This window comes from Leuresthes tenuis, unplaced genomic scaffold (assembly GCF_036924035.1).
Source record: "Leuresthes tenuis unplaced genomic scaffold, fLeuTen1.0.hap1 SCAF_18, whole genome shotgun sequence".
NCBI lineage: Eukaryota > Metazoa > Chordata > Actinopteri > Atheriniformes > Atherinopsidae > Leuresthes > Leuresthes tenuis.
In genome coordinates, this window is record NW_027325372.1 from 29634325 (window position 1) to 29648812 (window position 14488).

Below are 14488 nucleotides of genomic sequence, written 5' to 3' on the forward strand. Positions count from 1 at the left end.
AATGCCCGACAATGTATGATCAAAAGAGGGAGCGGAGGTGCTCGGCTGCAAGGTCTGAATTTCCAACCATAATTTGTAAACACCGTTGAAGAAAAGCATCGAAAGCCCGACTATACACCATCAAAAGCGGGAGCAGAGGTGTTCAGCTGCAAGAAGGTCTGAATGTCCACCAATAATTACTGAAAAATGGGTAAGAAAAGGTTTGAATGCCCAACTATACATCATCAAAAGCAGAAGTGGATGTGTTCGGCCACAAGGTTTGAATGTCCGACCATAGTTTGTAAAAGGCGGGTAAGAAAAGGTTTGAATGCCCGAACATACACAATCAAAAGAGGGAGCGGAGGTGTTTCGCTGCAAGAAGGTGTGAATGTCCGAGCATAGTTTGTAAAAAGTGGGTAAGAAAAGGTTCAAATGCCAGAACATACACAATCAAAAGAGGGAGCGGAGGTGTTCCGCTGTAAGAAGGTGTGAATGTCCGACCATAGTTGGTAAAAAGCGGGTAAGAAAAGGTTACAATACCCGACTCTACACAATCAATAGCGGGAGCGGAGTTGTTCGGCTAAAAGAAGGTGTGAAAGTCCGACCATGGTTTGTAAAAAGCGGGTAAGAAAAGGTTCGAATGCCAAAATATACACCATCAAAAGCGGAAGCCGAGGTGTTCGGCTGCAAGTAGGTGTGAATGTCAGATCATAATTTGCAAAAAGCTGAGGAGAAAGGTGTGAATGACCGACAATAATTGCTGAAAAATGTGTTAGAAAAGGTAAGAATTCCGGACCATTCATCATCAAAAGCGGGAGAAGAGGTGTTCCGCTGTAAGATGGTGCGAATGTCCGACCATAGTTGGTAAATAGCGGGTAAGAAAAGGTTCGAATGCCCGAATATATACCATCAAAAGTGGAAGCGGAGGTGTTCGGCTGCAAGAAGGTGTCAACGTCCGACCAAAGTTTGTAAAAAGCAGGTAAGAAAAGGTGCGAATGCCCGAACATACACCATCAAAAGAGGGAGCGGAGGTGTTCCGCTGAAAGATGGTGCGAATGTCCGACCATAGTTGGTAAAAAGCGGGAAAGAAAAGGTTCGAATGCCCGAATATATACCATCAAAAGCGGAAGCGGAGTTGTTCGGCTGCAAGAAGGTGTGAACGTTCGACCAAAGTTTGTAAAAAGCGGTTAAGAAAAGGTTCGAATATCCAACCAAACATAATCAAAAGTGGGAGCAGAGCTGTTCGACTGCAAGTAGGTGTGAATGTCCACCCATAATTCCAGAAAAATGGGTAAGAAAAGGTGCAAAAGCCCAACCATACATCATCAAAAGAAGAAGTGGATGTGTTCTGCTACAAGAAGGTTTGAATGTCCGACCATAGTTTGTAAAAAGTGGGTAAGAAAAAGTTCGAATGCCCAAACATACACCATCAAAAGAGGGAGTGGAGGTGTTCCGCTGTAAGACGGTGTGAATGTCCGACCATAATTGTTAAAAAGCGGGTAAGAAAAGGTTAAAATACCCGACTGTACACAATCAATAGCCGGAGCGGAGTTGTTCGGCTACAAGAAGGTGTGAAAGTCCGACCATGGTTTGTAAAACGCGGGTAAGACAAGGTGCGAATGCCCGACAATGTATGATCAAAAGAGGGAGCGGAGGTGTTCGGCTGCAAGGTCTGAATTTCCAACCATAATTTGTAAACACCGTTGAAGAAAAGCCTCGAAAGCCCGGCTATACGCCATCAAAAGCTGGAGCAGAGGTGTTCAGCTGCAAGAAGGTCTGAATGGCCACCAATAATTACTGAAAAATAGGTAAGAAAAGGTATGAATGCCCAACTATACATCATCAAAAGCAGAAGTGAATGTGTTTGGCCACAAGAAGGTTTGAATGTCCGACCATAGTTTGTAAAAGGTGGGTAAGAAAAGGTTCGAATGCCTGAACATACACAATCAAAAGAGGGAGCGGAGGTGTTTCGCTGCAAGAAGGTGTGAATGTCCGAGCATAGTTTGTAAAAAATGGGTAAGAAAAGGTTCGAATGCCAGAACATACACCATCAAAAGAGGGAGCGGAGGTGTTCCGCTGTAAGAAGGTGTGAATGTCCGACCATAGTTGGTAAAAAGCGGGTAAGAAAAGGTTAAAATACCCGACTTTACACAATCAAAAGCGGAAGCCGAGGTGTTCGGCTGCAAGTAGGTGTGAATGTCAGATCATAATTTGCAAAAAGCTGATGAGAAAGGTGTGAATGACCGACAATAATTGCTGAAAAATGGGTAAAAAAAAAAGGTGCGAATGCCCAACCATACATCATCAAAAGAAGGACTGGATGTGTTCGGCTACAAGAAGGTTTGAATGTCCGAGCATAGTTTGTAAAAAGCGGGTAAGAAAAGGTTTGAATGCCCGAACATACACCATCAAAAGAGGGAGCGGAGGTGTTCCGCCATAAGAAGGTGTGAATGTCCGACCGTAGTTGGTAAAAAGCGGGTAAGAAAAGGTTAAAATGGCCGACTGTACACAATCAATAGCGGGAAGGGATGTGTTCGGCTACAAGAAGGTGTGAAAGTCCGACCATGTTTTGTAAAAAGCGGTCAAGAAAATGTGCGAATGCCCGACAATGTATGATCAAAAGAGGGAGCGGAGGTTTTCGGCTGCAAGAAGGTCTGAATGTCTACTAAACTTTGTAAAAACCGGGGAAGAAAAGGCATGTCTAAATGTCTAAATAGCTTTAAACAAAAAAAGAACGTTGTACTTTGCAGGAGAGGAAAGAACAACTCTAAACCCTATCAGGAATCCGAGAATAAGCGTCGATTGACGAGTTCTACACAATTTCGGATTTTGATATAAAATGAATTCCTTCACTCAAACCAAGTTAAAACAGCTTTGTCCTTCATATTTATCCATGTCTGAATAGGTTTCAACAAAAAAGAAAGTATTACTTTGCAGTATACCAAAGAACAACACTAAACCTTTAGTAATCCGAGAATAAGCTTCTTTTCACCAGTTCTACACAATTTCGGATTTTGATATAAAATGAATTCCTTCACTCAAACCAAGTTAAAACTGCTTTGTCCTTAATATTTTTCCATGTCTGAATAGGTTTCAACAAAAAAGAAAGTATTACTTTGCAGTATACCAAAGAACAACACTAAACCTTTAGTAATCCGAGAATAAGCTTCTTTTCACCAGTTCTACACAATTTCGGATTTTGATATAAAATGAATTCCTTCACTCAAACCAAGTTAAAACTGCTTTGTCCTTCATATTTATCCATGTCTGAATCGGTTTCAACAAAAAAGAAAGTATTACTTTGCAGTATACCAAAGAACAACACTAAACCTTTAGGAATCCGAGAATAAACTTATTTCCACGAGTTCTACACAATTTTGGATTTTGATATAAAATGAATTCCTTCACTCAAACCAAGTGAAAACTGCTTTTTCATATTTTTCAGCAAGTATGGTCGGACATTCACACCTACTCACAGCCGAACACCTCCGCTCCCGCATTTGATGGTGTATAGTCGGGCATTCTCACCATTTCTCATCAGGTTTTTACAAATTATGATCTGACATTCACACCTGCTTTTGATGATGTATGGTTGGGCATTCGCACCTTTTTTTACCCATTTTTCAGGAATTATGGGTGGACATTCACACCTTCTTGCAGCTGAACACCTCCTCTCCCGCATATGATCATGTGCGGTTTGATATTCGAAAATTTTCTTTCATGTTTTCTAGCAATTATTGATGGACATTGAGACCTTCTTGCAGCTGAACCCCTCTGCTCCCTCTTTTGATCATACATTGTCGGGCATTCGCACCTTTTCTTAATCACTTTTTACAAAACATGGTTGGACTTTCACACCTTCTTGTAGCCGAACACATCCCTTCCCGCTATTGATTGTGTACAGTTGGGTATTTTAACCTTTTCTTACCCGCTTTTTACCAACTACGGTCGGACATTCACACCTTCTTATGGCGGAACACCTCCGCTCCCTCTTTTGATGGTGTATGTTCGGGCATTCAAACCTTTTCTTACCCGCTTTTTACAAACTGTGCTCGGACATTCAAACCTTCTTGTAGCCGAACACATCCAGTCCTGCTTTTGATGATGTATGGTTGGGCATTCGCACCTTTTTTTTTACCCATTTTTGAGGAATTATGGGTGGACATTCACACCTTCTTGCAGCTGAACACCTCCGCTCCCACTTATGATCATGTGCGGTTTGATATTCGAAAATTTTCTTTCATGTTTTCTAGCAATTATTGATGGACATTCAGACCTTCTTGCAGCTGAACCCCTCTGCTCCCGCTTTTGATGGTGTATAGTCGGGCCTTTGAGCCTTTTCTTCCCCGGTTTTTAAAAATTATGGTTGGACATTCAGACCTTCTTTTAGCCGAAAACCTCCGCTCCCACTTTTTATCATACATTGTCGGGCATTCGCACCTTTTCTTACCCGCTATTTACAAAACATGGTCGGACTTTCACACCTTCTTGTAGCCGAACACATTCTCTCCCGCTATTGATTGTGTACAGTCGGGTATTTTAACCTTTTCTTACCCACTTTTTACCAACTACAGTCGGACATTCACACCTTCTTATGGCGGAACACCTCCGCTCCCTCTTTTGATGGTGTATTTTCGGGCATTTGAACCTTTTCTTACCCACTTTTTACAAACTATGCTCGGACATTCAAAACTTCTTGTAGCCGAACACATCCAGTCCTGCTTTTGATGATATATATTTGGGCATTCGCACCTTTTTTTTTTACCCATTTTTGAGGAATTATGGGTGGACATTCACACCTTCTTGCAGCTGAAAACCTCCTCTCCCACTTATGATCATGTGCGGTTGGATATTCGAAATTTTTTTTTCATGTTTTCTAGCAATTATTGATGGACATTCAGACCTTCTTGCAGCTGAACACCTCCGCTCCCGCTTTTGATGGTGTATAGTCGGGCTTCCGAGCCTTTTCTTCCCCGGTTTTTACAAATTATGGTTGGACATTTAGACCTTCTTGCCGCCGAAAACCTCCGCTCCCTCTTTTGATGGTGTATAGTCGGGCTTCCGAGCCTTTTCTGCCCCGGTTTTTACAAATTATGGTTGGACATTTAGACCTTCTTGCAGCCGAAAACCTCCGCTCCCTCTTTTGATCATACATTGTGCATTCGCACCTTTTCTTACCCGCTTTTTACAAACCATGGTTGGCCTTTCACACCTTTTAGTAGCCTAACAACTCCGCTCCCGCTATTGATTGTGTAGAGTCGGGTATTTTAACCTTTTCTTACCCGCTTTTTACCAATTATGGTCGGACATTCACACCTTCTTGCAGCCGAACACCTCTTCTCCCGCTTTTGATGATGAATGGTCCGGCATTCTTACCTTTTCTAACACATTTTTCAGCAATTATTGTCGGTCATTCACACCTTTCTCATCAGCTTTTTGCAAATTATGATCTGACATTCACACCTACTTGCAGCCGAACACCTCGGCTTACGCTTTTGATGGTGTATATTTTTGCATTCGAACCTTTTCTTACTCGCTTTTTACAAACCATGGTCGGACATTCACACCTTCTTACAGCGGAACACCTCCGCTCCCTCTTTTGATGGTGTATGTTCTGGCATTCGAACCTTTTCTTACCCACTTTTTACAAACTATGCTCGGACATTCACACCTTCTTGCAGCGAAACACCTCCGCTCCCTCTTTTGATTGTGTATGTTCGGGCATTCAAACCTTTTCTTACCCGCCTTTTACAAACTATGGTCGGACATTCAAACCTTCTTGTGGCCGAACACATCCACTTCTGCTTTTGATGATGTATAGTTGGGCATTCACACCTTTTCTTACCCATTTTTCAGTAATTATTGGTGGACATTCAGACCTTCTTGCAGCTGAACACCTCTACTCCCGCTTTTGATGGTGTATAGTCGGGCTTTCGAGGCTTTTCTTCAACGGTGTTTACAAATTATGGTTGGAAATTCAGACCTTGCAGCCGACCACCTCCACTCCCTCTTTTGATCATACATTGTCGGGCATTCGCACCTTGTCTTACCCGCGTTTTACAAACCATGGTCGGACATTCACAGCTTCCTCTCCACCATACTTGCATGGTGGGATATTCACACCCACTTGCATCCGAAGACCTCCGCCCCCACTTTTGTTGATATTTAGTCGGTCATTCACACCTTACCCGTTTTCTTGCAGCCAAACACCTCTGATCTCGCTTTTGATGATGTAAGATTGGGCATTCAGACCTTGCTTTTCCTACTTTTCACCAACTATAGACGGACATTCACACCTTCTTGCAGCCGAACACTTCTGCTCCACCTTTTAGGTTTCTATCACACCTTTTTTTTCACCGCATTTTATAGATTATGGTTGGAAATTGTCAACCACTCATCCGAAGACCTCTCCTCCCGCTTTTGTTAATATATTTGAACTTTAGTCAGACATTCACACCTACTTCCAGCCGAATACCACCTCTCTAGCTTTTGATGATGTATGGTCCGGCATTCTTACCGTTTCTAACACATTTTTCAGCAATTATGGTAGGACATTCACACCTTCTTGCAGCTGAACACCTCCTCTCCCACTTATGATCATGTGCGGATTGATTATCGAAAATTTTCTTTCATGTTTTCTAGCAATTAATGATGGACATTTAGACCTTCTTGCAGCTGAACATCTCCGCTCCCGCTTTTGATCATACATTGTCAGGCATTCGCACCTTGTCTTACCCGCTTTTTACAAACTTTAGTCAAACATTCACACCTTTTTGCAGCCGAACACAGCCGAATTTGGGCATTCGAACCTTTTCATACCCACTTTTTACCAACTATGGTCGGACATTCACACCGTCTTACAGCGGAACACCTCCGCTACCTCTTTTGATGGTGTATGTTCGGGCATTCGAACCTTTTCTTACCCGCTTTTTACAAACTATGCTCGGACATTCAAACCTTCTTGTAGCCGAACACATCCACTCCTGCTTTTGATGATGTATGGTTGGGCATTCGAACCTACGTGTGGCCCGCTTTTCATTAATTATGGGTGGACATCCACACCTTGTCGCAGCCAAACACCTCCGCTCCCTGTTTTGATCATGTATGGTTGGACATTCGAACCTTTTCTCACCCGCTTTTTGCAAACCATGGTCGGCCATTCACAGCTTCCTCTCCACCATACTTGTATGGTGGGATATTCACACCCACTTGCATCCGAAGACCTCCGCCCCCACTTTTGTTGATATTTAGTCGGTCATTCGCACCTTACCCGCTTTTGGCAAACTATGGCCTTCTTGCAGTCAAAAACCTCTGATCTCGCTTTTGATGATGTAAGGTTGGGCATTCAGACCTTGCTTCACCTGCTTTTCACCAAATATAGTCGGACATTCACACCTTCTTGCAGCCGAACACTTCCGCTCCACCTTTTAGTTTTCTATGGGGCATTCCCACCTTTTTTTTCACCGCATTTTATAAAAACACCACAGGAACACCGTATTGAGGCTTTGTTCTGAACGCTCATTCGGTGTCGCGTTTCTTTCAAGCAATTCTCCTGGTTAGCCCGCACTCGGCTCGCTCCCAGAGCCGTGTTAAGGTCTGCTTCGCATTCACTCTCTTTTCTCAGCAGATTAAAAGAAAGTTTCATCTTGGGCTCCCTGAAACTTCCATCCTGTACCACTGTTTGCTTTTTCACAAGAGCAGAGGAGAGCGCACCGTTCCCAGCGGCACTGCAGTACCGGGTCGATGCTTGGAGTGAACGGAGCAAGCTCCTTTTTCAACTCCTATTGATACAAATCCATTTAATATGTAGTCCTTGCATAGATATATCACATATTAAACTGATAAGTACAGATACTACACTTGATCTTAGCCAAAAGGCCGATAAGCGATATCTGTCCACTGGTTCACGTCCGAGGGCCCTTCCTGGCACAATGCGCACTTGTAGCGGTGTTCTTTTTATGGCCATAGTGTCACTTTGCACCTCCGCCCACCCGCTGCACTGAGCACTCTTCAGCCCTTTTAAATGGTATAACTTTACACTACCGCACGCTCCAGCGAGCACCATTCAAGCAACAACTTTGGACTCCAGCTTTGAACATCGGCACAGTCGCAACAAGTAAGGCGACTCTACTCAGCGAAGTCACTCCGCACAGTAACAAGATTTCTTTTGCACAGACAGAAAGGGCTTCACCCCCAAAGGTAAAGCCTGCCAAAAATAGAAACAATTCATTAGTGCTGCTCTCCACAGAAGTCTTTAGTAAAAGGCGAAGGACTTGTACGTTATGAAGAGAAACCAGAGTACGATTATCCATCACTGCGGGAGCAGGGCATCAGGCTAGTTGGCATAGCCACCTTCCCCATGGTGAGCTTTGCTTGGTTGAGACGCTTGCTCCCCCCCCTTGCTCCTCGGCTGACCAAGTAGGAACAATCGGGCCCTATTCGATGGCTGCCTTGTCTTTTACTCTGTGCAAAAGACAAGGCAGCCACAAAACAACACGGGAACACCGTATTGAGGCTTTGTTCTGACCGCTCATTCGGTGTCGCGTTTCTTTCAAGCAATTCTCCCGGTTAGCCCGCACTCGGCTCGCTCCCAGAGCCGTGTTAAAGTCTGCTTCGCATTCACTCTCTTTTCTCAGCAGATTAAAAGAAAGTTTCATCTTGGGCTCCCTGAAACTTCCATCCTGCACCGCTGTTTGCTTTTTCACAAGAGCAGAGGAGAGCGCACCGTTCCCAGCGGCACTGCAGTTCCGGGTCGATGCTTGGAGTGAACGGAGCAAGCTCAGACATTAAACTTATAAGAACAGATACTACACTTGATCTTAGCCAAAAGGCCGAGAAGCGATAACTGTCCACTGGTTCACGTCCGAGGGCCCTTCCTGGCACAATGCGCACTTGTAGCGGTGTTCTTTTTATGGCCATAGTGTCACTTTGCACCTCCGCCCACCCGCTGCACTGAGCACTCTTCAGCCCTTTTAAATGGTATAACTTTACACTACCGCACGCTCCAACGAGCACCATTCAAGCAACAACTTTGCACTCCAGCTTCGAACATCGGCACAGTCGCAACAAGTAAGGCGACTCTACTCAGAGAAGTCACTCTGCACAGTAACAAGATTTCTTTTGCACAGACAGAAAGGGCTCATCCGCAAAGGTAAAGCCTGCCAAAAATAGAAACAACTCATTAGTGCTGCTCAACGTTGTACTTTGCAGTAAAAGAAAGAGCAAATCTAAAGATTCAGGAATCCGAGAATAAGCTTACTTCCATGAGTTCTTCACGATTTCGGATTTTGCTATAAAATGAATTCCTTCACTCAAACTAAATTAAAACTGCTAAACCGCTAATCTGTTACATGCAAGGCAGATGTCAAATTCACCGAAATAGGATCTAAGGGTATTTGGCCAATCGAGCTGTAGCAGCTTCGGTAAAAGAGTATAAGTTGAAGAGTTTGTGAATAAAGGTGTGCGCACACATAGTGAGTTGTAGGAAAATAGGCAGGGAGCAATGCCGGCTGGGGTATAGGTTCTTGTATGTTGTCTGACTGTTTGATTTGAATGTGTTGTGTAAGTGTCCTGTTGAATGTTACATGTTTGGGCTTTGACACGCTTCACTGTGGTTGTTAACTGTGTGGTGTGTCCTGAAATGTTATATGTTTGGGCTGTGTGACATGCTTAATGCTTTTCAGTAGCAACCCACTTATTCATATATAGCAAATGACAACATAAGAAGTCCGGACATACTTTGATAGTAGTTGTAGAAGTATCCTTATTGATAATAGATAAACTAATTCATAGTGATAGAACAGTAGATGAACAGGTGCCTGCACATATCTCATGAAAATAAAATGGGTGTATGATTGCTGACGGCAGAGCAATACTGCCAAACTTATGAGTTCTTGTGGCAAACTTGATTCAGTGTCTTGACGTGTATACGTTGTTTCGCTGACTTGTCACAAGAAACAAAGTGTGTTTGATAAGATCCGACCATTTTATTACGGGAGGATCAGTATGTATGGATTCTGATGTGACTGATAAACCCATTCGTATCTTAAGCATAATCTAATACGTGAGACAACGCCCTGGCACACAATCAAAAAAAAAAAAAGAGAGAGCGGTTTTGTGTCCCCACAGTCCATAACGTAGAAAAGAGAGAAAAAAGCCTTTCTGATTTGTTGTGTGTGCTCACAGTGCAGAGTGTAGAGAAAAGAGAGAAAAGAAAGCCGTTTTGATATCACGGGTGTTGGGACTTACACACACACATTTCTGAATTGAGAAAGGAAATTATTTTAGAGGAAGCACTAGAGTTTAGATCCCACATTTGTTGATAGGCATTCATTTAATTTTTCTTTTAATCAGTTTTAAAGTGAATACTAACTGAGAAATGAAAAAGGTGAAGAGTTTAGAAGCTTGGTTCAAGAGCAAAACTTGGTTTATGATCAGCTGAGTCTCTAAACAGAACAGCAAAGGGCTTCATCGAACATTTAAAAAAGATTCAGATTGTTAGAATATCCAGAATTTATAGGAATGGTGGTGATTACTCTTATTTTCTAGAATGGAAATAACTGCACCATGTCTGTTTTATGAATTTAAGGGGCTAAAAAGTTTTGTTCTCATTTTTCTATGATTAACCGAATGTATGTGAGAGTCCAAAAAGACAGAAGGGTTACGGCCGAGCGCTGGACCTTCCAAAAAAGATGAGACAGGCTGGACCCGTGCCATACTAGTTAATGCCTGTCTGTGGATAACAGGTTCTTTAAACTCTCACACACACAAACTCACACACGTTCGCACACATACACCCATACACACACACATTCTTGAACTTGCTGCAAGATTAAACCTTTGCATTAACTGACTCCAGCAACTCTGAGTCTCATTGAGAGACTTTTCTCAACAATTGGGTCCTCAAACCAGATCTCAACGTTTTTTCCACTTTCCAGGGTCGGAGCTGAAACCGTGCACGGGGGAGTCCAGTACTTCTAATGAAAGACGCCCTGCTGAATTGCGGTAATTAGGGGCCAGTGTCCACTGAAAGGGGGAAAAAGGGACGAGATCGTACTTTTGAATCAATGGCCAGAAGTCATTGGCAGTGCAGGCATCAACAATAATGGTGTTATTTCATCCATTAACACTTAAGGTACCTCATGCAGTGGCTGTGATATGGTTACTTAACAAAATATCTTTACCAGACATCTCTCCTACATAACAGTTCTTCTTTCACAGCCACACCTTGTTGTCGAGAGATGTGCTACACTTAATCCATCCACACTGCTACCTACCCCACAGATGGAAAGCCTCATGATTGCATGTCAGAAATAACCATCAGTGTTTTACCCAGGCCAGACTTAACTGATATACGTTATGAAAATGCAGAAATAACTATATTTATTCAACAGATCAAGGAAAAAAACCCTGATGGCACAAATGCTACAGGATTTGCAGTAGTAACAGAAACTGAAGTTTTCTTAAAACAACCACTACCAAAAAATTACTCTGTTCAAGCAGTCGAATTGGTAGCTTTAACTGAAGCTTGTAAATTAAATAACAAAAAGGTTGTTAACGTTTACACTGACAGTCAGTATGCCTTCTCAACTGTACATGTGTTAACACAGCATTGGAAAAACAGGTATGTTGACATCCACAGCTAAATGTATAAACTACAAATATTTTAGCATTATTAGATGTTATTCAATTGCCATCTACAATAGACTCGTATGAATGACCGGAAGGAAAACCATACTGCCAAAGAATTTGTTTAAATATGCTGCAGTATTGAGCCACGGACCATGTCATGTCTCAACAGGAGGGATGGAAGCAATAATGAACCAGGTTTTTACAGCATATGGTTTTACTAATTATTAAAATTTTTTTTTAGAATAAATAAATGAATAAAGTTTTGTCTAGCAGGTCAAATATGTGCAAAATACATTCCACAGGGCAATCTAAGACCAAAACGAAGATAATTCCCTAAGCCAGTGTATCTTTTTCAACATATTTGTTTGGATTTCATTATTTCATTATTTTGTAGATTTCATTGAACTAAATTAATGTTAAGGGAAACGATTCTGCTCAGTGACAACAGAGGTTTTTACCAAATGGTCTGAAATATTTCCACGTGCACAAGCAGATGCACTCTCAGTAGCAAAATCACGGGTAAAATAACTCATTTCTAGATTTGAAATTCCTGAAAAGATCTTCAGTGATAATTTGACACACTTTGTAAACAATGTCATCTCACTGATGGCAAAGAACTTAAAATAGACCTTAGAAACCACTGTGATATAGAAGGTTTCGCTAACACATTGGAATTGTTTTACTATTTGCATATGCATGTGCAGTGAAGAATTGCTTGCTGCTGATAAATGCAAAGAAGAACAGCTTACACATAAATGCTCACATATAGGCTGCTGAATGCAATGAAGACCTGCTTATCCAGTAAAGTTCAATGTCAATGTGTAATATTCAATTAGGATTTGCAAAACAGTGAAGTTAAACAATGAATGGGTCCATAGTCGGTATGAGAAGACTACAGGAATATTTACCTGGGTGTACGTTCAAACAGAGATGAGAAAATTGCGATAAGTTATTGTTTGTTTGTTTGTTAGTATGTATATGAATGTTATGTGTATAAACTGTGTTGAGTTGTAGTTACTCAGTAGTGTCTCAGTGAAACAACCGACGGGGGAAGCCTTGCGGTGACAACAAAAGCAGTGTTTTACTGATCAGTCAAGTTGCTCCAGTGTACTCCATACAAACTGGTTGGCTACTGAAGGGATAGAAAATGGGGAATACTTGTTTTAAAGCAAACAAGGAATTAGATGGGAAAAATACATGTTTTAACGGGACCCAGACAATATTAAATACTCAGACAGATGGGAGAAGAAGTGTAGTTTTGTAGGAAATCACAAAATTATTATATAAAATTAGTGAAATCAATTGAAGAATGCCTTTCTGAAGAGCTGTTTACCACAGATGAGCAGCTTTGCGACCAAGCACATTGTAGATCGCTTTACTGCCAAAATGATCTAGTTTAATGGATTGGTTTAGACATGCATAACAGCATTTTAAGAACAAAGAGAGAAACAAAAAGGGACAACGCTTCATGGTGGAAGGTGATGTATAAATAACTGTGTATATGATGAAGGAGAGACCATTTGAGCAGCACAGCCATTTCGCAGCACAGGGACAGCAGTCCAAGTTAAAGGATCTCCCACGTGGTATCACCTGTCACACTGTGTCAAGGCATCAAAAGAAGAAAAAATCCCCAAACTCAAGGACAAAGAGACGAAGACTCCGGTGAACGAAGAGAGAGGACTTACAAACCAGAAATACAAAAGGATGCTCGATATCAAGATCCAGAAGAAGAGGCTAACAATGCCACGAACACTTACGATGCTGGGAATGATGCCAGCAATGAACAGAGAAGAAGATTCAGTGTCATCAATCTGCAACACGTGCCTCTAATGAGGGGGTGAATATAGAATCCTCAACGATTACAACGTCTCTGGGAACTGTGACAACAAACAAGGTTTAAACCATTTTGATATATATTCTAACCTATTGGCTAAGGAATAGTGCTGAAAATGAGGTAAATCTAATCCACCACTGTCCTTGGTCTTCTGTAGGGTTTTTAAACTAATACGTGGTGGTTTGTTTTTCCACAGAAATTTGGAGATGCATGAATCTAGTGACTTAAACCAAGTAGCAGATGGTTTTATGGGGATCATTGAGAACAAATAGTTAACTTTTGGTAGTGTCATCATTTTAATGGTTGTAACTCTCCCCATAAGTGATATAGGTAAGGACTTCCAACGAGAGAGATCGTCCTCTACTCTCTTTAATAATTGCACATAATTTAGCTTTGTTAGCTCTGAGATTCTGGAGGAAATGTTTATGCTTAAATATCTAATATTACCTGACTGTAAAGTGATCGCAGGTATATTCTGGACCCTACAGTTAATGGGCAGAACTGTGGTCTTAGACCAGTTGATAGAGTAGTCACAAAGTGCCGAGAATTTATTTATGAGTGTGATCGTGTGAGTGAGAGACGTCTCTGAGTTCTGAAGGAAAAATAATACATCATCAGCATAAAGACTTATTTTATGCGCAATATTTTGGGGTTGGATGCCTTTAATATTTCTATCTTATCTGATAGCAGCTGCTAAAGGTTTGATGAAAATAGCAAAAAGTGAGGGAGAAAGTGACCAACCCTGTCTTGTACCTCTCTGCAGACTGAAGCTTGGAGAAGTTTGATCATTTGTCCTGACACTTGCATTTGGGGAGCTATATAATATCCTTATCCAGTTGATGAAGTGTGACCCAAACCCGAATTTGTTTTATGCTGCGAATAAAAATTTCCAGCTCACTCCATTAAATGCTTTTTCTGCATCTAGAGAGTCGATTGTGGTTTCCAAGTTGTTGATGGTAGAATAGTCTATGAGATTAATGATCCGGTTTGTGAACGAACTGTTGTGCCTACTGCTCTTCAGCCTGTCAAATGAAACGTAGAATT

General features: G+C 41.8%; 2 non-coding genes and 1 pseudogene across 2 annotated transcripts; all 3 read right to left on the minus strand.

Annotated features, from left to right (window-relative positions):
- Positions 1-7681: 7681 nt before the first annotated feature.
- LOC140276157 (U2 spliceosomal RNA) lies at positions 7682-7869 on the minus strand. The gene has a single exon (XR_011908837.1). It is a non-coding gene; the product is annotated as a U2 spliceosomal RNA (small nuclear RNA).
- A 298-nt stretch (positions 7870-8167) lies between these two features.
- Positions 8168-8281, minus strand: LOC140275870 (U5 spliceosomal RNA). The gene has a single exon (XR_011908578.1). It is a non-coding gene; the product is annotated as a U5 spliceosomal RNA (small nuclear RNA).
- A 412-nt stretch (positions 8282-8693) lies between these two features.
- Positions 8694-8822, minus strand: LOC140276259 (U2 spliceosomal RNA; annotated as a pseudogene).
- Positions 8823-14488: the final 5666 nt, after the last annotated feature.